Source organism: Oryctolagus cuniculus, chromosome 1 (genome assembly GCF_964237555.1).
Source record: "Oryctolagus cuniculus chromosome 1, mOryCun1.1, whole genome shotgun sequence".
Lineage (NCBI taxonomy): Eukaryota > Metazoa > Chordata > Mammalia > Lagomorpha > Leporidae > Oryctolagus > Oryctolagus cuniculus.
In genome coordinates this window covers 216,043,599-216,071,116 of record NC_091432.1, presented here as the reverse complement: position 1 = coordinate 216,071,116, position 27,518 = coordinate 216,043,599, and the positions used below count along the sequence as shown (strand labels likewise).

Genomic DNA, 27,518 nt, shown 5'->3' with positions numbered 1-27,518 from the left:
GCATAGAATAAGTCTTAATTCCAGTAACTTAGTCTAGTCTCAGTTGCTCCCCACAGTAAGCATAGCAAATACTTCAAAGTTTTTAACATTTTATTTACTTACTTTTTATTTATTTGAAAGATAAAGAGATACACAGACAGAATCAGATGGACAGAGGGAGACCTTCTATCTGCTAGTTCATTTCCCAAATGCCCACAACGGCTGAAGCTGGGCCAGGCTGAAGTCAGGAGCCTGGAACTCAGTCTGGGTCTCCCACAGGTGTAGCAGGCACCCAACTGTGTGAGGCATTCCCTGCTTCCTCCCAGGGCACACATCAGCAGGAAGCTGCAACTGGAAGCAGATCTGGACTCAAACCCAGGCAACTCAGAACGGGATGCAGCAGCGCCTTAACTGCTACACCACACCCCAAACCCCTACTTCAAAGCTTTAACAGAAAAAGAAAGGCTCTCATACAGAGAATAATTTCTCAGAGAATAATTTCCTCCACCCTTTTCCCTTACGAGCGATGGATAGTATTTCATTTTATGTTTTTGTTAACTCGGTAAGTTAAAGGAAACTTTCTGGATTTCCACAGTGTCTTATGTTCAATTATCAGAGAAGCTATATTTTAATATAAGTTGCTTTTCATTTATCTATTATCCATTGGAGTTTTAGCATTTTTAAAAAAATCAAAATAATACATCATAAATATATCAACTCTATCTGTCATATTGCTGAAGTTTTTTCTCCAGGCTTCCTTCCTTTTTATTATTTTGTTTCATAACAATGGAGTTTAATGAGTGGGCGTTTAGCCTAGCAGTTATCTGTTAGAGATGCCTGCATCCCATACCAGAGTACTGAGTGCTGGCTCTGCTCACATTCCAGCTTCCTGTTAATGTACACCCTAGGAACTGGCAGGTGACCACTTAAGAGGCTGGGTCCCTGCTACCACAGGAGACAAAAGGATTGAGCTTCGGTTCCCAGCCATTATGTGCATGTAAACCAGTCAATGAGAGATCTCTCTCTCTAATAAATAAATAATTTTTAATGAAATTTAAGTTTTCACATAGCAATTGACCTATTAGTGCATCCCTTTCTCAAAAACATTCTATAGCTCTCTCACTGTCTCTCTGCTCTCTTGGCTTCTCGCTCCCCTCTCTCCTCTCCCTCTCTCTCGGCTCCTCTCTGCTCTCTCTCTTCCCTCCTCTCTAGCTCCTCTCCTCTCTGTCTCTCTCTCTTAATGCTCTCCTTTCTCTTTTCCCTTCTTTGCCCCTTCTCTCCAGTCTGCTGGGTTTTCCCCAATAAACTTTTTCCCTTACTCCGGTATTTGGTGTGTTTTGTGCCTAACTTACAGTGTGGGCATCCCATATGGACACCGGTTCGAGTCCCAGCTGCTCCACTTCCCATCCAGCTCTCTGCCATGGCCTGGGAAAGCAGTGGAATATGGCCCAAGTCCTTAGGCCTCTGCATCTGAGTGGAAGAAGCTCCTGGCTCCTGGCTTCGGATCGGCACAGCTCCAGCCATTGTGGCCATCTGGGGAATGAACCAGCGGATGGAGGACCTCTCCCCCTCACCCCGCCTCTCCTTCTCTCTCTGTGTAACTGACTTTCAAGTAAAATAAAATAAAAAAAAAACTTTTAAAAAATTATATAGAACTACAGTATTTCATTATTATTATTATTTCATTTTCAACAAAAATATTGTTTATCACATTCAGCCTGTGTGAAGAAATGCTTATTTCTCAGGTCAATAATTTGCTCTTACAAAAAGTTAAATAACATATCTATTTGGATGACTAACAGGAAGACATTAGCTAAAAAGGTATTAAGCAAATCAAGAGGATGAATTTTTGACACCAAAAATAATTTTAATAGGAAAAACTATGAACTTCTGATACAATTACTTCATTAATTGCAAGTATACATTTTCCATCTTATCGGTACACAAACAGATCATTAGAGACATGTACACAGAAATATACTTTGTGGATAAGACTTTTGCCTGCCAGAAAGAAGGCAGCCAGTTGGCCAGAAAAGAATTTAAGAATATATACATATCAAGAAGATATTCACATACCAGATATATTCATAAGCGAAATACATTCATAGCAGAATATTACTCATAACAGTATATACTCTTCATTGAATATATTCATATTCATTGACTATCTTCAAGAGGAAAATATTTATAAGATTATACCATCAAAGGATGCTTAGCTTTCAAAAGCAGAATATGCCTTACAAGACTGCTGTGAAGGCAGAAGGAGAATACCCTCAGCTAAAATTTCACAGAAATCTTCAAAGGCTGTTTAAAAGAGATTTTAGAAAATTAATAAACTTGATGAATTTGACAGCTGGATGAATTGATCCTTTCTTGAATTGGCTTTGGAAAACTGGTCAAAAGCTGTAAAACTTCAAAGGTGGAAAAAAAACTGACAATTTTCCAGGAAGGGGGGGACAATTTTTTTGAAAATGTCCCTGTATCTGCTTGGATTCATCCATATACCAGCAAAGAATTACTTTGGAAGATTTCCAAAACCAACTGACTGCTACTTTTACTTCCACTACATTATGGGGAACATTTTTACAAAACTTAATAAAATCTTAAGTTTGTCCAGGAGATAAACTTTGGTGGTATGGGAAATCCACCAATGTAGAGCTCCTTGCTTTCTTTTTTGACAGGCAGAGTGGACAGTGAGAGAGAGAAAGACAGAAAGGTCTTCCTTTTGCCGTTGGTTCACCCTCCAATGGCCGCCGCGGCCGACGCACCGCGCTGATCCGAAGGCAGGAGCCAGGTGCTTCTCCTGGTCTCCCATGGGGTGCAGGGCCCAAGCACCTGGGCCAGCCTCCACTGCACTCCCTGGCCACAGCAGAGAGCTGGCCTGGAAGAGGGGCAACCGGGACAGAATCTGGCGCCCCGACCCGGACTAGAACCCGGTATGCCGGCGCCGCAAGGCGGAGGATTAGCCTGTTGAGTGCAGCGCCGGCCTTCTTGCTTTCTTAAGATGCCAATTAAGTAAAGTGAATTACTGAACCAGAACTGTTATGAAAATGTTAACAGTCTGGGCAATTTATAAAAGAATTAAACTCCCTAAAAAACAGTGGATTATCACTAGGTTTTACAGCAAATGAACTGGAAAAACAGCTAATAAATAGATTACATATCCTAATCTTTGCATATCTTACTTTTTCTTACCTACCCCAATATTTGTCCCCTTCAATCATAAGAAAAAAAAATTTCCCAAGATAACAAAAAAAACCATACTTAAGTGTGCACCAGGAGTCCCACCTACACTTCAGACTCCAACTCCCTCCTTCTGTGCGTCCTGAGAGAAAGCAGGCTATGGAGACGACTCCAGTAGTTTGGTCCCTACCGCCCACGTGGGATCCACCTGCTCCTGATTCACCCACTCCCTGGCTCCAGCCTGGCCCAGGCTTGGATGCTGCAGGCATTTGGGAAATGAGCCAGCAGACTACAGATCTCTCCGTTTCTGTCTCTCTGCCTTTCAAATAAAATGAGAAATAAATTTTCTTTAAACTCCAATTACAAAATGGGCAAAAGAATGTAAAGACATATTTCACAGATCAGAATACACTCACAGCTGCCAAATAAGCACATGGAAAGCTATTCGATAGTTATTAGGGAAATGCAAATTAGAATGCAAATGAGGTATTACTAAATATCCACTAGAATAAATACAATTAAAACAGTGACAACACCAAGGAAGTACAGGCATTGGGCACCGAGATTATGCCTACATGCCGTATCAGAGTGTTTGGGTTTCAGTCCCAGCCCTGCTTCCAATCCAGCTTCCTGCTAATGTGTACCCTGGGAGGTAGCAGGTGATAGCTCAAGTACTTGGATCAAATAAATAAATCTTTAAAAAATGCTTAGAATGTCTACATTCTATATCAGAGTGCCAGACCCAGCTGCTGTGGGAATTTGGAAAGTAAACCAGTGGATGGAAGACCTCTCACCATCTGTATCTGTCTCTCTAGTTTCAAATAATAAAATTTTTAAATAAATAAATGAAATTATAAAAAGGTACAGTCACTCTTGAAAAGTTTGGGCAGTTATTTTAAAACTAAACATGCAATTACTATATAATCTAGCAATTAATACTCTTGAGTACATATCCCAGAGAAATGAAAACTTACGTTCATGCCAAAACTTGTACATAAATGTTCATAGTTGGGGCCAATGCTGTGGTGCAGCGAGTTAACGCCCTGGCCTGAAGCGCTGGCATCCCATATGGGTGCCGGTTCTAGTCTTGGCTGCTCCTCTTCCGATTCAGCTCTCTGCTGTGGCCTGGGAAAGCAGAAGATGGTCCAAGTGTTTGGGCCCCTGCACCCATGTGGGAGACGCATAAGAAGCTCCCGGCTTCGGATCGGTGCAGCTCTGGCCGTTGCGGCCATTTGGGGAGTGGAGCAGCGGATGGAAGACCTTTCTATTTCTACCTCTCTCTCTGTAACTCTGTCTTTCAAATAAATAAATCTTTAAAAAAAAAAAATGTTCACAGCAGCTACATTTGTAAAAGTCAAGAATTGAAATACGCCCAGATGACCTTCAACAGTTGAATGACTGAACAAACCATGGTAAACCATGGATTACTACTCAGCAATAAAAAGGAACAAACTACTGACAGATGCAACAAGCTAGATGAATTTCCAGAGAGCTATGATGAACAAAAAAAGCAATCACAAAAAGTTATACACCAGGGGCCGGAGCCGGGGCGCACTAGGTTAATCCTCTGCCTGCGGCGCTGGCATCCCATATGGGCGCCGGGTTCTAGTCCCGGTTGCTCCTCTTCCAGTCCAGCTCTCTGCTGTGGCCTGGGAAGGCAGTGGAGGATGGCCCAAGTGCTTGGGGCCCTGCACCTGCATGGGAGACCAGGAGAAGCACCTGGCTCCTGGCTTCGGATTGGCGCAACTCTGGCCCTTGCAGCCACTTGGGGAATGAACCAGCGGAGGGAAGATCTTTCTCTCTGCCTCTCTCTCACACAGTCTGTAACTCTACCTGTCAAATAAATAAAAATCTAAAAAAAAAAAAAAAAAAAAAAAAGTTATATACTGAATGATCCCCTTTATGTAACATTGTTTTAAAAAACAAAATATCATTAATGGAGGACTGATTAATGGTTGTCAGAGGTTAGGGGTAGGGTGGCAGGGTGTGGGGATACAGGAGATGGTAGAAACACGAACCTAAACAGATGCTAAAACTGCTGAATCTAGCAACACCACACACACACACCCAGTACTGGGAAATGGGAAATGGGAAAGAGTGGGAGATCCCATCAAAGTCAAGATACTAGCTAAGGCTACCATAACAGAGCACTGCAGACTGCGTGCCTATACAACAGATCCTTACTTCCTCACAGTTGTCTAGGCTAGAAATCCAAGACCAAGGCACTGGCAGGTCTGGTTTCTTCTGAAGCCCCTGTCCTTGGCTTGTAGATGGCCACCTTCCCACTGCGTCCTCACCCAATCTCCCCAGTGTGTACACATCCCTGTGCCTCTTTGTGTGTCCTACTGTCCTCCTTTATGCAGCCATCAGTCAGACTGTATTAGAGCTCATCATAATGTTGTTCTCACCTTGGTCATCGTTGTAAAGGCCACATCTGTAGTCACGTTCTGAGGTGGGGGGGGAGGGAGGGTGGGTAACGCTGTAACATCTGAATTTGGAGGGAATACAATTCAGCCCATCAACAGTATCTTGGTGGTTATGTTACAGTTTTGCAAAATGTTATTACTGGAGGAAATTTCTCTGTATCCTATCTTACAGCTGCAAGTGAAGTTACAATTATCTCAGTGGACAAACACACACACACACGCACACACACACACACGGGGCACCCACGATAACAACAGACAAAGATGTTCAACAAAATTAGGTGATAAGGTAGCACCGTGAACACCAGATAAGCAAGCAGAGCTTAAACACCCACAAAAATAGGACCCCCCCAGGATGAGCAACTGGGCAGGTAAGGGGAGAAAAAGGGAGTTCTGCTATTTAAAGAGCTGAGATACAAGAAAGGTTCAAAAATGACCCTCAAATGAAGGAACTCCACTTAGCTGCAGCTGTACCTAGGAACAGCCCTAACTGCCTCTCAGGCGCCTGGGGGAGACTGCAGGATCACAGGGCCCTACTAACAGACCAGAGAAAAAACTGTGACAAGACAGACGTGTGAGTGGGCATAAAAGCGACGTCCGAAAGAGGCCAATCTCAGAGCCCATCACATAAAAAAGGTCACTCCTTTTTCTTTGCACTGAAGCATAATACACAATCAGCAAAGGGCAGAAAGGGCTGCGGACATTCTGCTGACATTGCACAGCTCACAGAGCACACGTATGAGAGCGTGCAGCCAGTGGCCAGATCAGGGACGGGGCCTCTCCGGCACCCCAGACGCCTACTCTTTCTCCTTTCTAGTCGCTGTTCCCCTGAAGGGACCACTATTCTGGCTGCTGATGGACTCCACAGACAAGGGGCCATCCACTGAGAATTCTGTCTCTGGTTTCTTCAGCTCAGTATGTCTGTGAGATTCACACATTCCACAGCATGCAGCCGTGGACTCTCGTCCTCACGGCTCTACAGTATTCCACACAGTCAATACACCCAAATGTATTTATCCAGTCTAATCAGTTTAATACGTTCTGTAACAAACCACCTGACAGCTTAGGGATTCCTGATTTCTCAGAGTTCCGTGGTTTTCTGGGTGATCTCTCCCCAGCTTCACCTTGTTCGTGTGTCTGTTTTTAGCTGTCAAGTCAGCTAAGCTGGAAGGTCAGGGTTGCCTGGCAGACAGGCTTGGCGGGTAAGTACTACTCATCAGGGGGTGCCTCAGTCCCCTTCCATGAGACTGCTCTGAGTCCCGCACGTCCTCAGACAGTGGCATCGGGCCAACATGACCCCGCACCCCCCTAAGCGTTTATCAAGCCTCTGTCTGCACAGTGCTTGTTAACATCGGACTGGCCCAAATCTGACTCACAGATGAAGAGGACAACTCAGGATACAGATAGGAGGAGACGTGATCTGTTCGGGGGCAGCAATGTAACAGTCTACCACCTATTATACTGGTGGTCATTCAGGCAGATTCTGTTTGGGGCTATTACAAATAGTGTCGTTAACATTCTAGTATATTTTGCTGGGCACTGGGTCAAAGGATATGCTCGTTCTGCCCTAGTAGGTACTGCTAAACAGCTTTGCAGATTGCTCATACTGGTTTACATTTCCATACCAACTGATATTTCCAACAAGCAGGGCAGGGGGAACCTAATTACTCAACATTCTCAACAACACTTGGTATTTTTCATCCTTTTCATTTATTCTGGTGGGTACATGATGGTACTTCATTTTCATTTTTACTGAGTGGCATTCTTTTAAAACACTTCATATAAGCAACAAAGGAGATTTTTCAAACCTGGAAACTGGGAAAAAAAATGCCTTGCCCTTCCCTACCTCTCTCACAGGAACCTTTTCCTAAAGTCCAGACAAATTTCTCAATTTAAACATGAACAAGAGAAAAAGAAATACTAAAAATAAGCAAAAAGAGTGGTTCTAGTCCCAGCTCCTTGTGCTTCTGATCCAGCTTCCTGCTAATGCACCTGGGAGGCAGAAGATGACAGCACGCACTTGGGTCTGCCACCATCTAGGACATCCAGCTGGAGTTCTTGCCTCCTTACTTTGGCCTGGTCTAGCCCCAGGTGTTATGGGCATTTTTGGAGTGAACCAGCAGATGGAAAATCTCTCTCTCTCTCTCTCTCTCTCTCTCTCTCTGAACCAGCAGATGGAGGATCTCTCTCTCTCTCTCTCTCTCTCTCTCTCTCGGCCTTCCAAATAAATAAATCTTTTTTTTTTTTTAATTTGACAGAGTTACAGACAGTGAGAGAGAGAGAGAGAGAAAGGTCTTCCCTCCGCTGGCTCACCCCCCAAATGGCCGCCCCGACCAGCGCTGTGCCAATCTGAAGCCAGGAGCCAGGCGCCTCTCTTTGGTCTCCCATGCAGGTGCAGGGGCCCAAGCACCCGGGCCATCCTCCAACGCCCTCTGGGGCCACAGCAGAGAGCTGAACTGGAAGAGGAGCAACCGGGACCAGAACTCAGTGCCCACATGGGATGTCAGCGCCACAGGCAGAAGATCAACCAAGTAAGCCACAGCACCGGCCCCAATAAATCTTTTCAAAACAGAAAAAGCAGTGGGGCCAGTGCTGTAGCATAGTAGGTAAAGCCACCACCTACAGTGCCAGCATCCAATATAGCTGCCGGTTCAAGACCTGACTGCTCCACCTCCAATCCAGCTCTCTGCTATGGCCTGGGAAAGCAGTAGAAGATGGCCTAAGTCCTTGGGCCCCTGCACCCACATGGGGGGGAACCCAGAAGCTGCTCCTGGCTCCTGGCTTCGGCTAATGGAGAATCTCTCTCTCTCTTTCTCTCTCTGTCTCTCCTTCTCTCTCTGTGTAACTCTTTCAAATAAATAAATAAATCTTAAAAAAAAAAAAAAAGCAAATGCTTGCATAACCAATAAAGGCACATTACAAAAACATGACCATAAAGCAAATGAGACTTTAACATGTTTCAAAATGAATTAAAAGAAACTAAGAAAATTATAGAATCTCAAAGACAAGAACTACATACATCAAAAACAGACAAACTAAAAATCAAGATCGACCAGATAACAAAAGAATGTACAAAGAAAACTGACAGAGCTCAGGACAGACTAGAAAGCAAAAAAGCTCAGGAAGACAAAACTAGAAGCAACACTAGACTCAATGGATACAATGAAAACCACAGACAGACCTCACTTTAGAATAGTTCAACTATTTTTTAAAATTTTACAACAGTACAAAAGCAATAAGCATTCAGGAGAAACTATACTTTGAATTCTGCTCTTTGCTGAGCGAACCATAGGCGGTATGATAACCTCTCAGAATGCCGGGCGGCGAGCTGCTACTCCCAGTCACTCAGCCACACATCACAAGGGTAAACAACTGATAGTCTGCAGGTAACGTGCAGCTAAATATGACGTTCTTCAGGTTGGACATATTAAACCATTTCTAACTTATAAAATTTTCGGGCCGGCGCCGCTGCTCACTAGGCTAATCCTCCGCCTAGCGGCGCCGGCACACCGGGTTCTAGTCCCGGTCGGGGCGCCGGATTCTGTCCCAGCTGCCCCTCTTCCAGGCCAGCTCTCTGCTGTGGCCCAGGAGTGCAGTGGAGGATGGCCCAAGTGCTTGGGCCCTGCACCTCATGGGAGACCAGGAAAAGCACCTGGCTCCTGGCTCCTGCCATTGGATCAGCGCGGTGCGCCGGCCGCAGCGCGCCAGCCGCGGCGGCCATTGGAAGGTGAACCAACGGCAAAGGAAGACCTTTCTCTCTGTCTCTCTCTCTCACTGTCCACTCTGCCTGTCAAAAAAAAAAAAAAATTTCAACTTACAATGAATTTATTGCAATATAACCCTCCTGTAACACAAGGGGCATTAAAGGGGCTAACAGATAAAAAGAAGATAACTGCATGGGCTCAGGGGCCATCTTCCTCTGCTCTCCCAGACTATTAGCAGGAAGCTGGATAGGAAGTTGGGCAACTGGGACTCGAACCAGCGACCACAGGGATGCCAGCACCAGAGGTGAAGGCTTAACCTACTACACCACAGCACCAGCCCCATGTACAAGTAATTTCAGTCAGGCCGGCGCCGCGGCTCAGTAGGCTAATCCTCCTGCAGCGCCGGCACACCGGGTTCTAGTCCCGGTAGGGGTGCCGAATTCTGTCCCGGTTGCCCCTCTTCCAGGCCAGCTCTCTGCTGTGGCCCGGGAGTGCAGTGGAGGATGGCCCAAGTGCTTGGGTCCTGCGCCCCATGGGAGACCAGGAGAAGTACCTGGCTCCTGGCTCCTGCCATTGGATCAGCGCGGTGCGCCGGCCGTGGCGGCCATTGGAGGGTGAACCAACGGCAAAGGAAGACCTTTCTCTCTGTCTCTCTCTCTCACTATCCACTCTGTCAAAAAAAAAAAAAAAAGTAATTTTAGTCAACCAAACTGCCCTTCAAGTACAAAAGCCAAAGATAAGTAACTGTAAATTTGAAACTCAGGATATTTTTCACATGAGCCATGTATGAGGATTCAAAAAACTTCAGATTACTGAATAATGATTACAGAAACTATCCTAAGGACTTGTGTTGCACACTGAATATATTCAACTGTAGAATGACGATTAATGCCAAGTTAATAGAGAAGGATGTGATTCATAGGGGTGAACAGACAGAACTGAGAAATCTTAGGGAGTAACAACTTACTGACCTGGGGGCTTGAGTGTGTATAGAAAATGGGATTGAGAATGAGGAGGGAATAACACATAAATCCTAATTTCCAGACTGGAAAAATAGGTGGCAGATGGGATCATTCACTGAACTAGGGTATAAAAGGGTACTTCATAAGTTTGTGGAAAATAGAATTAAAAGATATGTTTATTTTGGAACAAAAAGTTTTGGAATCCCTGCATAGTTTTCATAATATGATTTTTCCATTATTTTGTTTTAATTCATCTGAAAGGGAAATAGCAAGACAGAGACCGCTATCTCCCATCTGGTTTATTATCCTAATTAATACCTGCTACAAGGCCGGCGCCATGGCTCAATAGGCTAATCCTCCACCTTGCGGCGCCGGCACACCGGGTTCTAGTCCCGGTCGGGGTGCCGGATTCTGTCCCGGTTGCCCCTCTTCCAAGCCAGCTCTCTGCTATGGCCAGGGAGTGCAGTGGAGGATGGCCCAGGTGCTTGGGCCCTGCACCCCATGGGAGACCAGGAAAAGCACCTGGCTCCTGGCTCCTGCCATCGGATCAGCGCGGTGCGCCGGCTGCAGCGGCGGCCATTGGAGGGTGAACCAACGGCAAAAGGAAGACCTTTCTCTCTCTGTCTCTCTCTCACTGTCCACTCTGCCTGTCAAAAATTAAAAAAAAATAAAAAAAATAAAAAAAAAATAAAAATACCTGCTACAGTCAAGGCTGGGCCAGGCCAAAACCAGCAACCAGGAGCCAGGAGCCAGGAGCCAGGAGCCAGGAGCTCAATCCAGATCTTCCTTGAGGGTGATAGGGACCCAACTACTACATCATCTGTTATCTCCCAGGGTACATTCCAATAGGGAGCAGAACCAGGACTAAAACCCTGGCACTGCAATGTGGAATGCAGGTGTCCCAAGTGGTATCTCAATCCCTACCCTCCGTGAACTTTTTTTTTTTTTTTTTTTTTTTTTTTTTGACAGGCAGAGTGGACAGTGAGAGAGAGAGACAGAGAGAGAAAGGTCTTCCTTTGCCGTTGGTTCACCCTCCAATGGCCGCCGCGGCCGGCGCGCTGCGGCCGGCACACCGCGCTGATCCGATGGCAGGAGCCAGGAGCCAGGTGCTTTTCCTGGTCTCCCATGGGGTGCAGGACCCAAGCACTTGGGCCATCCTCCACTGCACTCCCTGGCCACAGCAGAGAGCTGGCCTGGAAGAGGGGCAACCGGGACAGAATCCGGTGCCCCGACCGGGACTAGAACCCGGTGTGCCGGCGCCGCTAGGTGGAGGATTAGCCTAGTGAGCCGCGGCACCGGCCCCTCCGTGAACTTTTTGAAGATCCCTTGCATAAAGGAAGTCACAGATTTCAAGAGGGAGATAGTAAGTTTGGGGTTATGCCAAAGGTGAAACATTTAGAGACTATTGAGTAAATATGCACAGCTGGTAATCCTGGCAGGATACCAGGTTCAGGTTCAGGAATGTGTGAAATGATCAGGATAGTAGATAACTTACCATGAAAACAGCAAGACCAATGCCTGAAGCAGATAACCACAAGGAACTCATCCTCAGAAATCACAAGAAAGCAACACCATTAGCACTGCCATTCAGTATGGCCACACTGATATTCTCTAGTTTTCCAAAGCAATTACAGTATTAAGAATATTCTTCTTTAAGCCATTCAAAATAAAACATTTAAAAATAATTAATTTTATGGGGCCAGCACTGTGACACAATGGGTAAAACCGCCACCTGCAGTGCCAGCATCCCTTATGCGCACCAGTTCGAGTTCCAGCTGCTCCACTTCCGATCCAGCTCTCTGCTATGGCCTGGGAAAGCAGTAAAAGATGACCCAAGTCCTTGGGCCTCTGCACCCGCGTAGGAGACCTGGAAGAAGCTCCTGGCTGCTGGCTTCAGACAGGCTCAGCTCTGGCTGAACCAGCAGATATAAGACTTTCTCCGCTCCTCCCAACCCCCGCTGCTGCCTCTCTGTAATTCTACCTTTCAAATAAATAAATAAACAAATCTTTTTTAAAAATAAATTTCAAGAGTGAAAAAAGAAAGCTCTTGCCTATGTTAGCTATTTTCAATAGCATATAGAGTTGATCACAGTGCTCTGTATTTGGGACCTGGTACCCAGTGACAAAACAACAGAATAAGAAAGACATGGGAGGGGCCAGTGCTGTGGCATAGCAGGTAAAACTACCGTCTGCAGTGCTGGCATCCCATATGGGCGCCACTTCTAGTCCCAGCTGCTCCTCCTCTGATCCAGCTCTCTGCTGTGGCCTGGGAAGGCAGTAGAGGATGGCCCAGATCCTTGGGCCCGTACACCTGCGTGGGAGACCCAGAAGAAGCTCCTGGCTCCTGGCTTCAGATAGGTGCAGCTCCAGCTGTTGCGGCCATATGGGGAATGAACAAACGGACGGAAGACCTCTCATATGGGCACTGGTTCAAGTCCTAGCTGCTCCGCTTCTGATCCAGCTCCCTACTGACATGCCTGGGAGGGCAGCGGGAGATGGTCCAAGTGCTTGGGCCCCTGCCACCCACGTGGGAGACCTGGATGGAGCTCCTGACTCTCAGCTTCAGCCTGGCCCAGCCCTGACCATTGCAGCCACGTGGATAGTGAGCCAGTAGACAGAAGATGGGTATCTCCCTCTCTCGCTAACACTGCCTTTCAAATAAATAAATCTTCAAAGACAAAAAAAAAAAAAGTAAATTTTTTTTAAAGAAAAGACATGAAAGACAAAACTGCTATACAATCACACCTATGAAGTATCTGTGTGTGTATGAAAGGTGATGAGCATGGGGAGAGGCTGGGTTATGGGCTGAATTGTGTCTTCTTCCAGTCCATCTCTTCAAGGCCTAGCCCCAAATTCCTCCATACGTGACTTGCATTTGGAGACAGGCTCTTTAAATGAGCTCCAATGAAGCCATACCAGGGGCCCTCGTCACTGTGACTGAAGTTCTTTAGGAGATGAGGACCCAGACCGGCACAGAGGGAAGACCCTGTGCAGACACCTGAGGGAGACTACCATTCCAAAGCCAAGAAGGGGAGCCAGAGTCGTGGCTGAGCAGGTTGAGCTGCAAAGCCGACTTCCCATTTCAGGGCACCATTCCGAGTCCTACCTGTTCCATGTCTGATCCAGCTCCCTGCTCATGGCCTGGGAAAAGCGACGAGGATGGTCCAAGTGTTTGGGCCCCTGCCACCCACGTGGGAGACTCCTGGCTCCTGGCTTCAGCCTGACCCAGCTCTGGCTGTTACAGCCATCTGGGGAGTGAACCAGCAGAAGATCTCTCTTTGTCTCTCTCTCTCTCTCTCTCTGTAACTCTTTCAAAATAAATAAATGCATCTTTTTTAAAAATGTGTTTCATTAAAAATTTTTAATAAATATTTTCAAAGGAAAATGTAAGAAGAAACTGATGGGACAAAATATTTGCAATTAAAAAAGGCAGAAAAGGTGTCATTTCCAGGAAAATAAAGAAGGAAAAGACAACTGATGTATCGGATGCCTGAAAAAAAAACTTAACCCAAAGGTAAATAATAATTAAAAACAATCTAGGGGCCCGGCGCTATGGCCTAGCGGCTAAAGCCACCACCTACAGTGCCGGCATCCCATATGAACACTGGTCAGACAGAGTTCCAGCTGCTCCACTTCCGATCCAGCTCTCTGCTATGGTCTGGAAGCAGTAGAGGCCCCTGCACCCATGTGGGAAGACCCAGAGGAAGCTCCTGGCACCTGGTTCCAGATCGGCGCAGCATTGGACACTGCGCCCAATTGGGGAGTGAACCAGCAGATGGAAGACCTCTTTGTCTCTGCCTCGGCCTCTCTGTAACTCTGCCTTTCAAATAAATAAATAAATAGTTTAAAAAATAAATTTAAAAAATCTGGCCAAGCAAAGAAAAAATAATGGAGGCAACTCTGGGCAATTCTCTGGAATTAAAAAGGGCTGTGCATATTTTCTCCTGATGTTTCAGCTCACAGAATCCTTGAAGATTAACAAATAAAAACATTACCAGGCATCAAGCAAAAACATACTTGCAATAGGTTTGAATGGAATTCTGGTTCTTTGCAGATTTCTTTTTTCAAAAAAAAAAAGATAATAAGCCCTAGCAATTTCACAATTTCACACCTATCACTTTTTGCCCTGCATGTGGAACTGCAGAGGCCACAGGTTCAAGGGAAAAGGAAGGTGGAGGGGATAGGCATTCTCTAACCTGCAGCTATAGAGGGTGAACCCATTCCCTGGTGTTCATGCCAGCCAAAGTTCAGGCAGAGCAGAAGGAGAAGGAAAAAAAAAAAAAAAAAAAACTAGAGCAAACACGCATTGAGCACTGTTAACATGTTTAAAAGTTTCTTAAAGTTTTTAAAAATTTTTGAGAGGCAGAGATAAAGAGTGAGGAAAAAAAAAAAAACACACATCTTCCCTTTCCTAGCTTCACTAGCCAAATACCAGCAACAGCCAGGACTAGGCTAGGCTGAACAGCAGGCAGGAACTCAACCTGGTGTCCCACATGGATGGCAAGGACCCAAGTACTTGGGGCCATCACCTGCTGCTCCTCAGTGCTGGCATTAGCAGGAAGCTGGAATTGGGAACAAAGCCAGGACTCCAATCCAAGCACTCCTGCCATGTGACACAGGCAACTTAACAGCTATTCCAAACTCCCACTCAAGTTTCCTAAACATTTTAACCTCCCGTCTTAAAGTAGTCAAAAGTTGGCCGGCGCCGCAGCTCACTAGACTAATCCTCCGCCTTGTGGCGCCGGCACACCGGGTTCTAGTCCCGGTCGGGGTGCCGGATTCTGTCCCGGTTGCCCCTCTTCCAGGCCAGCTCTCTGCTGTGGCCAGGGAGTGCAGTGGAGGATGGCCCAAGTGCTTGGGCCCTGCACCCGTATGGGAGACCAGGAGAAGCACCTGGCTCCTGCCATCAGATCAGCGCAGCGCGCTGGCCACGGCGGCCATTGGAGGGTGAACCAACAGCAAAAGGAAGACCTTTCTGTCTCTCTCACTGTCCACTCTGCCTGTCAAAAAAAAAAAAAAAAGTAGTCAAAAGTTGTATTTCACATGAAGTTGTATAATTTTTCTTTTGGGACATACTCATATATACTTTCCTTCTGGTATAAAAATATCAGATATCCTAGACCACAGACCTTTGCTTCCCATATTATTTGCAAGTGCAATCACATGTTTCGGAAATATCCTCTTTGTCACTAGAGTCATTAGCATTATCAGTACGAAAGAGTGAAAAATTCTCCAACTGATTAAGCATAAGACTTTGCAAAACAAACTTGAATGCTGCTGTACAATTTGCCTTTCTCCAGAAAAGCATGTTACACTTTGTTGGCACTGGATACAAAATAAAATTCAAAAATGTACAGTTTCACTACTTTTAGTTTCTTGACCTTTATTTGAATTTGAAACTAAGCTTTACCAAACAGCAAAATTTACACAGTAAGTAGCCAACCACAGTCCTCATTATGGAATCTATGCAGTGCATTTGTTACCTAGGAAACGAACCAGAGCACAGGCAGAGTGCAATTTCAGTGGAGCAAAAGAATTCTCCAATCACGCTGGTAAATAAAGTCCATAAATCCACTAATCAGCAGCCAAGTCAAGAAGTATCACCTAAGAGTTAAGCTCTATGGAAAGTTTTCTAAAGGAGAAAAAGAAACCCATGGGGCTTCTATGGACAACTGTGTAGATCTCTTAAGTCAATATTACGAGCAGGTTTCTTTACAAACACAAACTGTCATAAAATAAACTGTTCAAAATAAATGGCTTCTCTCCAATCTTCAGCTTCTCTATTTTTGACAGTATTTAAGAGAAAAAGCTTCTTCAGAGCCAGCCTCATACATCTGGTACCAGAATATTAATCCAAGAACGAATTCTGCATTTTTGGTGAGCCGCATGGGTCCGTGCTGCTCTTAAACAAGGCAGGATGATAAAGGCTGGAATGAGAGGTTATTGTCCACATCCCTCCCAGTCAGGCCAGCTTCCCCACCAGGCTACAAAGAACGGCAGGGAAAGTCACAGAGCTGTACTAGAGAGTGAAACTGCTAATCTTCAGCTTTCTGTTTGATTATTACTTATGCTAATACCAGTCATTTGAAGGTTCCAGTTAATACAAAGTGGCCATTTTAAATTTCCACTAATGATATTGCACTAATAAACAGGAAAGTGCTAGTAAGTCTGTAGACTTAATGTCTATCAAGTTTAACTGTGGACAGCGTAGTGTCATATGAAAAAATAAAATTGGTAAACAGCTGCATTTAAAAATCCAATTTTATACAAATTCAAATTTTATAGAAGCAGCATTTGTTATAATATAAAAGCAGCAGAAAACATTTTCAAACATGAAAAATAATTTATAAGCTTTCTTGAACAGCTTACCAAAAAGGACATTAATTGAAAATACTTAAGGATTTCTGGAATGTTTCTGGTTACACTAAGATATTACTGTTAATTACACAAGAAGCAAAAAAGTAATATCTACATGAGTCAAAAAAAGAATGAAAAGAAACAGTAGGAGTTATCTCTTAGCCAGCTCACACAAAGACACTGCACTGATGATCCAAGAAAACTGTTAAGTACAACTTTGCCAAAGCCATTCTCAACACAGGCCACGCTCTGTTAATGTTTAGTTTACACAGTGACTCTTTGTAAAATCTTATCACTATCACTGACAGCCTTGCAAATGCATAAACAGGCTATTCAATTTGTTGCTTCATCATTTTTATTTCCAAAAGCTGATGAAGAATATGTGTATCTAAGAGCTGGAATTCTCACAGAGGTCTAGAACTCCCTTTGACCACTCACGACAAAGCCTGAGCAAATGTCAATACCTCTCAGGCAGATGAACACTGGTCAAAGGGGCTACCTTTTTAGAGCCAGCCACACACTAAGCTCTGTGGGCCTTTGGGCAGTTTAAGGTCATTTACCTAATGTGGATCAGAAGTCATAGCAGGAACTAATAAAATTTGATCAACTCAAAGGGGTTGGAGAGATCATTGTTAGATGCACCATCCTCCAGGAAAATGTGCATAAAAGCAAACTCTAAACATTTATAAAATTAGGCATGTAGGGCCGGTGGCAGCAGCTCTGGCATCCCATACAGGCTCCAGTTCGAGTCCCAGCTGCTCCACTTTGAATCCAGCTCCCTGCTAATGCACCTGGGAAAAGCAGTAGATGATGACCCAAGTGTGAGGGCCCCTGTTACCCACGTGGGAGACCTAGAAGAAGCTCCTGTCTCCTGGATTCATCCTGGATCAGCTCCAGGGCTATTTGGGGAGTGAACCAGTCGATGGAAGACCTCTCTCTCTGTCTCTCCCTCCCTCTCTCTCTCCCCCTAACTCTGCCTTTCAAGCAAATAAAATAAATCTTTTAAATAAAAGTAGGCATGCAATGATATTAATCTGTTACTACAAAAATGCAAGATTCTCAGATTTTTTTCCTCCTAGAAAAAAACCACTATTTTAAGCTTATTAAACTTTTTATAATAACAAAAATCAATTTGCCTAAATAAAAGTGCACTGAATTACATATTGCTATTCTTGTTTGATGGAAATTAAATTAACTTTTGTTTTTTTTTTCATCATCAAGGTTTTTCTTCAAATTTAAATGAGAATTAAAAAAAAAAAGTCTCCACTTTCTACATTCAGCTGTACATCCAGTTAGAATTGTCTGAGTGCCCCTAAATTTACTTTAAAAAAGGAATCTGGTAACCATCAGACTTAAGTTTGTCAATACAGATGCTCACACAGTGGGCAAGAAGCAAAAAGAAAACAAGTGTTTCCAGAAGTGAGCAGCCGACTGAGATTAATACAAAGCGATCACCCTATGTACCTGCATCAGAAATTCTGAATCTGTAAAACTGATCTGTAAAAATCTGGGTGCTTTCTCAGCTTCATTTATTATTTGAATAGATACAAATACATAGCAACTGTAAGAAAACTTAGCTAGCTAATCAAATAAGAGCAATGAAACCTGTCACCCTACAACACTTTTCAAGAAAACACCACCCAGCAGAGACAACTCAACCGCTGGCTTACACACAGGCAACACATAAACAGAGGGAGCCCGCTGGGGACCACGCACCCGCAGTCCTAACGCGGATGTTTTCCTATGTTCCTGAAAGACCTCGGATCTTAAACTGGCAGAAAGCAAGGTTGTAGCAAGAAGGGAACAGCTAAATCAGTGTTTCTTGCGCTCCAACACAGCCTGCACCATGGAAGCTGTCAGTACCTGAGCCGCTTGTGAACTGTTTATCTAACAGGCAGAAGATTCTGCCGTGCTAATCCTCACGACTCTGCAAAAACCCGAAACTTTACCCCAAAACTTCAAAATATACACATGCAATTGTAAAAAGCACAGCCACGTTCATTTTTTCCTCCCTCTATGTCCCTACTTAACTTTACAAAAAAATAAATAAATAAGACAGGAAGCTACCAGAACACCAAAACCCCTCTTGGATTCTGATGCGCCGTTGGTCAGCCCAACCTCCCTCTACCCCGGGGACTGCATCGCTTGATCTATTTGATAACAAACACCAACCACTGCGCGCAGCCTCAGAAGGGGCTGGGGGGCGGAAGAGCCTCGGGCCGGAGAAAGCCCTCCTCCGTTAGAAACAATAAATACTGAGCGGCGCGATGCACGTTCCTGCACACCCGCCCCACACGCACCTCGGGCTGCCTCCCGCCCCGGCGGACGCAGCCCCGCACCGCCTCTCGGTCTCTCCGCCACCGCAAGACTTGGAAACTAGGGCGGGCGGCTCTTTTCTTCCTCCTTCCCGCCCTCCTGCCCACCTCCAGCAGACCCCCCGAGCCGCGGCGGGCGAGCCAGACCCTCAGCGCGGCCACCGGGGACGCGGGGCGGCGGGCCGGCCGGAGGAGCGGGGGCCACCTCACAGCCACAGCCGCCGCCGCTCGCCGCTCCCCGCTCCCGAGCCCGCGCGGCCGCCGAGGGTCGTCGCCCCCTCACGGCCCCCAGCCCGCCGCGATCCCCCTCCGCCCGCAAGCGGAGACAAAAGGAGGGTTCAGCCGGGTCACGGTGCGGCCGCCCCCCACACAAAGCGGCCGTCGCCACCCCGCGCGCGGGCTCTCACCCACCTGCAGGTGTCTGTGCGTCTGTCCATAGGAACGCGGGCGCCGCGGTGGGGGGCGGGGGGGGCTGCGGGAGCCGGGCAGCGCGCGCTGGACGGGGCGGGACGGAGCGGGGGGCGGGCGGGCGGCAAGAGAGCGGCCGGAGGGCCGGGCACCGCGGGCCGGCGGAGCAGGGAAGGCGCCCGGCGGGCGGACGGCGGGCGGCGGCGCGGGCCGGGGGGCGGGGGCGCCAGCCTGGCTCGGCCGACCGGCGCGCGCCGCTCCGTGCGCCCCGGGCTCCGCGCGCCCGGCTCGGAGCGCGGGGGGCGGGGGGCGGGGCGCGGGCGGGGCCGGCGAGCGGGGCGGGGGCTCGGACCCCGGGCTCCAGCCGGCACCGGAAGCGCGCCGTGGTCGGCGGGACCCACAGGAAGTGTGTAACGACACCTCCTACGACACGCACCGAGCTCGCCGTCGCCGCTGCCCGGAGGAGCTGCGGACCGACCCTCCCGCCGCGCCAACGCGCGCCCCGGCTGGCTGGCGCCGGAGCTGCGGGGCCACTCGCGCTCGGCGCGCACGAGATTTATCCCCGCTGCACGGACAGGTGTGGAGCCCACGATCCCCGCTGCGTTCCGAGGTGTGCAGCTCCCGCTCCTCCCGCACGCCCCGGGCCCACGGTCCCTGCTGCCTTGCGGAGCCCCTCCTGGACGCAAGGAGCAGAGTCTTCTCCCTTCGGGCGCCGACACCTGTTATCACACAGGGTACGGTGTGCACCTCTGTACCCAGGGACGTGCGAGAACACCTGCCTACACGCTACATACAACGCACGGTCATCGCTGCCCTGTGCAGGTGCCTAACCTAACATCGACTGCGACACACGCACTCTCGTTTCCCCCGAGATAGCGGGCTGCTTAATAACGCCTGGAACTCGCCAGCTAAGACTAGGGCTCCTGTACATCGGGCACACAACAGAGGGGAGGCTGGACATGCGCCACCCCAGCCGCCATCCTCCGCCTTTATTTATCTAACAAACACTTGGATAGCGCGTACTCTGTGTCTGGGGCTTGCCCTCAGTGCTCAGCGAGTATTCATTAATTAAACCCTAAGGATTCTATGAAGTGGATGCTATTAGCATTGCCATGTATGGCTAAGGGAGCTGAGGCACAGAGAAATTAAGGAATCTGCTGAAGATCTCTTAGTACGGGAAAGAGCCCAGATACATCATCCCGGGGAACTTTGGCTCCAGAGTTCAGGCTCTAACTCTCTAGTGCAGCACCAAGCATCTCTGGAGCAAAGAAAATGGTAATAAATAACATGAGAGATTATCTGATTAGCCATATGGGGTACCCATGTTTTGACCTCACCCCACCTGCGATGGAAACCTCAGCCATGACTCTCCTGGGGTAGGGAGAGAAGAGCATTGCGGAAGTAGGTATAGAGGCCAACATTTTTTTTTTAAGATTTGTTTATTTATTTATTTAATTAAAGGCAGAGTTAGAGGGAGGGAGAGACAGAGAGATCTTACTAGTTCACTCTCCAAATGTCCTCAACAGCCAGGGCTGGGCAAAGCCAAAGCCAGGAGCCAGGAGCTTCTTCCAGGTCTCCCGCATGGGTGCAGGAGCCTAAGCACTTGGGCCATCTCCCGCTGCTTTCCCAGGTGCATTAGCAGGGAGCTGCATTGGAAGTGGAGCAGCAGTTGAAAAGGCGCCCAGATGGGATGCCGGCATTAGGGTCAGCTGAACCCACTGCACAACAATGCCAGGCCCAAAAAGGCTAACTTCTAAGCCAGAGGAAAAGGATCCAGGGCCACCCCAAACCCAGGCAGGTGACGTTCACCGCCGTATCTGCTGTGTTCTCTTCTGTATGGTCTCCTGCATCGACCCCTCTCTATCTCAAGAGCTGGTTCTGGTTGGTATTTCTAACATCTTCTGCCAGTTAAACATTCTTCTTGGTCTAAGCTGAATAAAAAAAGCTGTTTAGGAGCTGGCACTGTGGTGTAGCGGGTAAAGCTGCTGCTACCTGCAGTGCCAGCATCCCCTGTGGGCACCGGTTTGGGTCCCGGCTGCTCCACTTCTGATCCAACTCTCTGCTGTGGCCTGGGAAAACAGTGGAGGATGGCCCAAGTCTTTGGGCCCCTCCCCGGCGTGGGAGACACGGAAGGGGCTCCTGGCTTCGGATCTGCCCACCTCCAGCCATTGCAGCCACTTGGGGAGTGAGCCAGCAGGTGAAGACCTCTCTCTCTCTCTGCCTCTCTGTAACTCTGCCTTTCAATAAACAAATAAAGAAATAAATCTTTTTTCAAAATATGGTGTGTGGTTGTAAAAGAAAAACTGTTAGGAAAAGAAAGTATGAAATAGAATTCCTAGAACCAACAACTGTTAATAAGTAAAATTAAGAATCTAACAGATAGATTTTACAGCAAATTGGACATGTCAGAGAATTAGGAAAGAATGCTCTAAGACACTCTATTCTATTTCAGATGTAGTGTCACTTGATACTGGATCCCAGCCCCTGTCCAGCTCCTGTTCTCACACTATGGAGAATTAAAATGCTTCTCTCCTAGAGAGACAGAGAGTAGCTAGGAGTCAATTGTGACCACTGGTATTTTCTCAGGTAAATACAGTCAACTCTATACACTTTTAGTTTCTCTATCTTTACTTTTGTGCATTTTGTGACTGCACAGTATTTTCCAGTAACCTTCCAATAGTGGAACCCTGTACTTGCCATATTATAGAAGAGTTTCACTGTATTATATATTTTTCAATTCTAAAGTTCTATTAGATTCCCTTAAAGTCTGCTGTTTTTCAACAAATGATGCTGGAAAAACAGGGTAACCCTATTCAGAAAACTGAACTTTGAATTGGAGAAGCAGACACATTCAGGCCATAGCATCCCAATAATTATATACTGTTAGGTTGACTATATATAGCTATTTAGGATGTGTGTCTCTATTTAAATAATTTGAAGAGATTAACAATCATGGGCTGAAGACAACAAAAAAAATCCAATTGGAAAAATGTCATTTAAATTTTTCATATTAACAGAACACAGAAACTAAAAATCGATCATCTCAGTAAGATGTAGGAATAGCATTTGCCCAAGCTCAACAATGATGTCTGATTTAAAACTCTCAGCAGGAGCAGACATTTGGCCTAACCATCAGGCTGCTGTTCCGGATGCCCACATCCCACCCCGGAGTGCCTGAGTTCAATGCCTGCATCTTCTGGCGCCTGACTCTACCTTCCAGTTAATACAGACACTGGTGGTAGTAGCTCCAGTGATTGGGTTCCTGGCACCCATGCAGGAAACTGGGATGGAGTTCATGGTTCCCAGCTTTAGCCTGCAGACATTCAGAGGTGAACTGGTGGATGGGAGCTCTCACACACACTTATTCTCACCCTCTCTTACTCTGCTTATCTCTCTACTGAGTAAATAAAAACTTTCAAAAATCTCTCAGAAAACAAGGTATAATAATCAGCCTGATAATGTAAATCTACAGTAAAAATTACAACCAAAATCATATTTGAGGGAAAAAGTGGAATATTTTCAACCTAAGACTGGAACAAGACTATGATTTTTTTTTAAGATTTATTTATTTGAAAGCAAGAGTTTCAGAGAGGCAGAAGCAGAGAGAAGTCTTCCATCTGCTGGTTCACTCCCCCAAAATGGCTGCAATGGCTGGAACTGCACCAATCTGAAGCCAGGAGCCAGGCGCTCCCTCCAGGTCTCACATGCAGGAGCAGGGGTCCAAGCACTTGAGCCATCTCTCACTGCATTCCCAGGCCATAGCAGAGAGCTGGATCAGAAGTGGAACAGCTGGGACTAGAACTGGTGCCCATATGGGATGCCAGCACTGCAGGTGGCAGCTTTACCCACTATGCCACAGCGCTGGCCCCAATACAATTGAATTTTATATGTGCCTTTAATTCAATTTCTTGTCATATTACAAAGTTAGGTGCACAAATACATTGGTGAATATTGGGCTGGCACTGTGGCCTAGTTGGTAAAGCTGCTGCCTGCAGTGTTGGCATCCCATATGGGCACCAGTTCAAGTCCCAGCTGCTCCACTTCCGATCTGACTCTCTGCTATGGCCTGGGAAAGAAGTAGAAGATGGCCTAGGTCCTTGGGCCCCTGCACCCGCATGAGAAGACCTGGAGGAAGCTCCTGGCTCCTGGCTTTGGATTGGCATAGCTCCGGCCACTGCGGCCAGTTGGGAGTGAACCAGCAGATGGAAGACCTCTCTCTCTCTCTCTCTCTCTCTCTCTCTCTCTGCTTCTCCTCCTCTCTTTGTGTAACTCTTTCAAATAAATAAATGAATCTTTAAAAAAATTCAATTGTATTTCTGTATGTTAGCAAACAACCAAAAATTAGAATTTTAAAAATATTTAAAATACCATCAATTAGCCGGCGCCGTGGCTCAATAGGCTAATCCTCCACCTTGCGGCGCCGGCACACCGGGTTCTAGTCCCGGTTGGGGCGCCGGATTCTGTCCCGGTTGCCCCTCTTCCAGGCCAGCTCTCTGCTATGGCCAGGGAGTGCAGTGGAGGATGGCCCAGGTGCTTGGGCCCTGCACCCCATGGGAGACCAGGAAAAGCACCTGGCTCCTGGCTCCTGCCAGGATCAGCGCGGTGCGCCGGCTGCAGCGGCGGCCATTGGAGGGTGAACCAACGGCAAAGGAAGACCTTTCTCTCTCTGTCTCTCTCTCTCACTGTCCACTCTGCCTGTCAAAAAAAAAAAAAAAAAAAAAAAAAAAATACCATCAATAATAAGATTAAGGATAAATTAAACAAAATCCACACTAGAACTATACACTGAAACCCATAAAACATGGCTAAGCAAAACCAAAGAACTAAAAACAGACACACTATATTCATCAATTAAAAGGATATTATTATGGGGGGCAGCATTTGGCCTAGCAGTAAAAGGCATCACCTGGGATGCACACATCTCAGATCCGAGTACCTGGCTCAAGTGCAAGTCCTGGCCTCACATCCAAATCCAGCTTCCTGCTAATGTGTACCCTGGGAAGCAGCAGGTGATGACTTTACTTGGATCCCTGCCACCCATGTGGAAGCCATGGACTGAATTCCTAGCTTCCGTTTTCAACCTCCATGAGCCCTGGCTATTTTGTTGCAGGCACTTGGGAAGTGAAGGAGAAGATGAAAGATTCTCTCTGTCTCACTGCCTCTCACTTTTCCCTCCCTTTCTCCCCTCCCTCTGCTTTTTAAACAGATGGAAATGAATTAAAATTTTTAAAAAATAATCATTCTTCCAAAATTGGTATGTAGATTTAACTCTACCAAAATCAAATACCAACAGAATTTTTGATGTTAACAAAATTATAATATAATTTATACAGAAATATGAAGAGACTTCAAACAAGTCATGGAAAAATGGAATTAAAAGTAGTTTATTTTGGTGCAAAAAATATTTTGAAATCCATGCATAGTTTTTTATTTTTTTATTTTTACAGGTAGAGTTACAGACAGTGAGAGAGAGAGAAAAAGAGAGAGAGAGAGAAAGGTCTTCCTTACATTGGTTCATGCCCCAAATGGCCGCTACAGCAGGTGCGCTGCACCAATCCGAAGCCAGGAGCCAGGTGCTTCCTCCTGGTCTCCCATGCGGGTGCAAGGCCCAAGCACCTGGCCATCCTCCACTGCCCTCCCAGGCCTCAGCAGAGAGCTGGACTGGAAGAGGAGCAACCGGACAGAATCTGGCACCCCAACTGGACTAGATCCCAGGGTGCCGGCGCCGCAGGTGGAGGATTAGCCAAGTAAGCTGCAGCGCCAGCCAATGCATAGTTTTTGTTTGTTTTGTGTTTTTGTGTGTGGTTTTTTTTTTGTTTTTTTTTTTTTTGTTTGTTTGTTTTTTTTGACAGAGTGGATAGTGAGAGAGAGAGACAGAGAGAAAGGTCTTCCTTTCTTCCTTTTGCCATTGGTTCACCCTCCAATGGCCACCACGGCTGGCACACTGCGGCCGGCGCACCGCGCTGATCCAAAGGCAGGAGACAGGTGCTTCTCCTGGTCTCCCATGGGGTGCAGGGCCCAAGCACTTGGGCCATCCTCCACTGCCTTCCCAGGCCACAGCAGAGAGCTGGCCTGGAAGAGGGGCAACCAGGAAAGAATCCAGCGCCCCGACAGGGAAAGAATCCGGCGCCCCGACCGGGACTAGAACCCGGTGTGCTGGCGCTGCTAGGTGGAAGATTAGCCTATTGAGCCACGGCGCCAGCCAGTTTTTCGTAATATGAATTTTCCATGAACTTTCTGAGGACTCTTAAGATACACTTTCAAAAATTTTTGCACCAAAACAAACTTACTTCTTAATTCCATTTTCCAAGAACTTTTCGAAGTACCCTTGTACAAAAGACATAGAATAGCCAAAATAATACAAAAAAGAACAAAGCTGGGAGACAGAAGATCTAGTTTCAAAAACACTGCACTAATCAAGACAAGGTAGTATTGTATAACATGTCACATAATTTAATGAACCATAAATAGACCCAGCCATATATGTATGAGAGAAATCCAAAGGGGGAGTAAATGGACTTTTCAGTCATATGGAATAAAATGCACCCTTACCCTAATATTATACCATATTAAAAAATTAACTTGAGGTGGATCATAGATCTAAACATAAAAGCTAAAATAAAAAAGCTTTTCAGAGAAAAATCTCAACCTTGGGATAGGCAAAGTTGATTTAAAATACAAAAAGTATCTCTTTGGAAAAATGTTAAAAGCTGGCAGGCAGAGATTACAATGACCAATCTAACAATCACTTTAGAGCAATAATGGGGCAAACAGCCAAGAGGCGAGGGTCACTGTTGGATGGGAGCTCGCTCTCAGGCACACTTACTCTCTCTTGTCCTCTGTTAATCTCTCAAATAAAGAAATAAAAGTTTAAAACATGGCAGCTTCATGTTTTAGTGAACAGAACCCAACATTTCTTCCAATTTTTCTTTTCTCAAATCTTTTAAAGAACAAAATTTCAACCAAATTGAATTTTAAAAATCCAGTTGGCTTTTGATAGTGATCCAGGAAGTAGGCAACATCCAGTCTACAAGAGAGACAGTCCCGTCAGATGTGGCAGACAGCTTGTGTAAGGAGCTTTGGCAGGAACAATAAAACACCAGAGTGCATAAAGCAGACTGGTTAATATCAGGTTACATCAGATTACTGTCCCTGAATGGATCAGAGCTGTGGGGGTTTCCTTATCAGGCCAGCTCAGGTTGACTGATGGATTGCCTGCATCTCCTGTGTTTTCAAAAACTGGCCTCTCTGTAAGCTCTTTTGGAGGTCAATCCAAAACAATGGCCTCCCATAGACTTTAACAAGACCACTCGGAAAATTCAGAGAAAAAGAAGAAGTTTTTAGAAAACTTGAGTAGAAAAGGAGCTTGTGGGCCATATCTGACCAGGACCCTTACGTAGCTTGGAGGACCGGGAACTGCCCAGGGAGGGGTAAGGGCTGCCCCTCAAAGTCAGCCTCCCTGGGCTTCATGGAATTTAGATCATCAAGTCCCATTGACAGCTTCTCTTGGATAGGGTTTGCTAATTTTGCCTTTGTGTTAGTCATTCCTGATCGCTGATCCCGTTTCCTCCTTTGTAAAATGCAAATTAAATGCTCCTAATACTATGATTCTGAGAAATGTAAGAATTAGCTAAATTGCTTAATAGCACAGTAATCTTAGAGCGTGTAAAATGAGAAGTGCAAGAACTGCACCGAGCAAGCTTTTTTAACTGGTAACAACTAAAGGTAAGAACTTAAATAAGGTTCAGTCCTCCCACCCACCAACTATTGCATTACTTTGCTAGGGTTGCCATAACAAAATACAGACTGGGAAGCCTAAACGACAGACGTTTATTTTCTCCCAGTTACAGATCAGAAGTTCAAGATCAAGGTATCAGAACTTTTATTTCTTCTGAGGCTGCCTCCTTGTCTTACAGATGGTTGCCTTCTTGCTATGTTCTTACCTGGTCTCTCCTCTGTGCACGTATCCCCAGTGCTACTGCTTATTTGGGAAGCAGAGAAAGACGGAGCTCCCATCCACTGATTGACTTCTAAATGCCTGCAGTGTCCAGCTAGGCCCAGGACTGACGCCAAGAGCCAGGAACTCAATCCAGGTCTCCCACATGGGTGCTAAGAATCCAATAACTTGAGTCCTCATAGCTGCTTCCCAGGGTCCACACTGGCAGGAAGCTGCAGTATGGTGCC

The 27,518-nt window shown here is 46.4% G+C and overlaps 1 protein-coding gene across 2 annotated transcripts in view; it reads right to left on the bottom strand.

Annotated features, from left to right (window-relative positions):
- The window catches only part of KIAA1958 (KIAA1958 ortholog), a 177,223-nt gene extending 157,594 nt beyond the window's left edge, over positions 1 to 19,629 (bottom strand). Inside the window, exon 1 of one of the 2 annotated variants that reach the window (XM_051843064.2) lies at positions 19,338 to 19,629. The gene's annotated coding sequence lies outside the window, so the exon portion shown is untranslated. The remainder of the gene's footprint in view (positions 1 to 19,337) is intronic. The other variant, XM_070055647.1, reaches the window with a different exon arrangement.
- Positions 19,630 to 27,518: the final 7,889 nt, after the last annotated feature.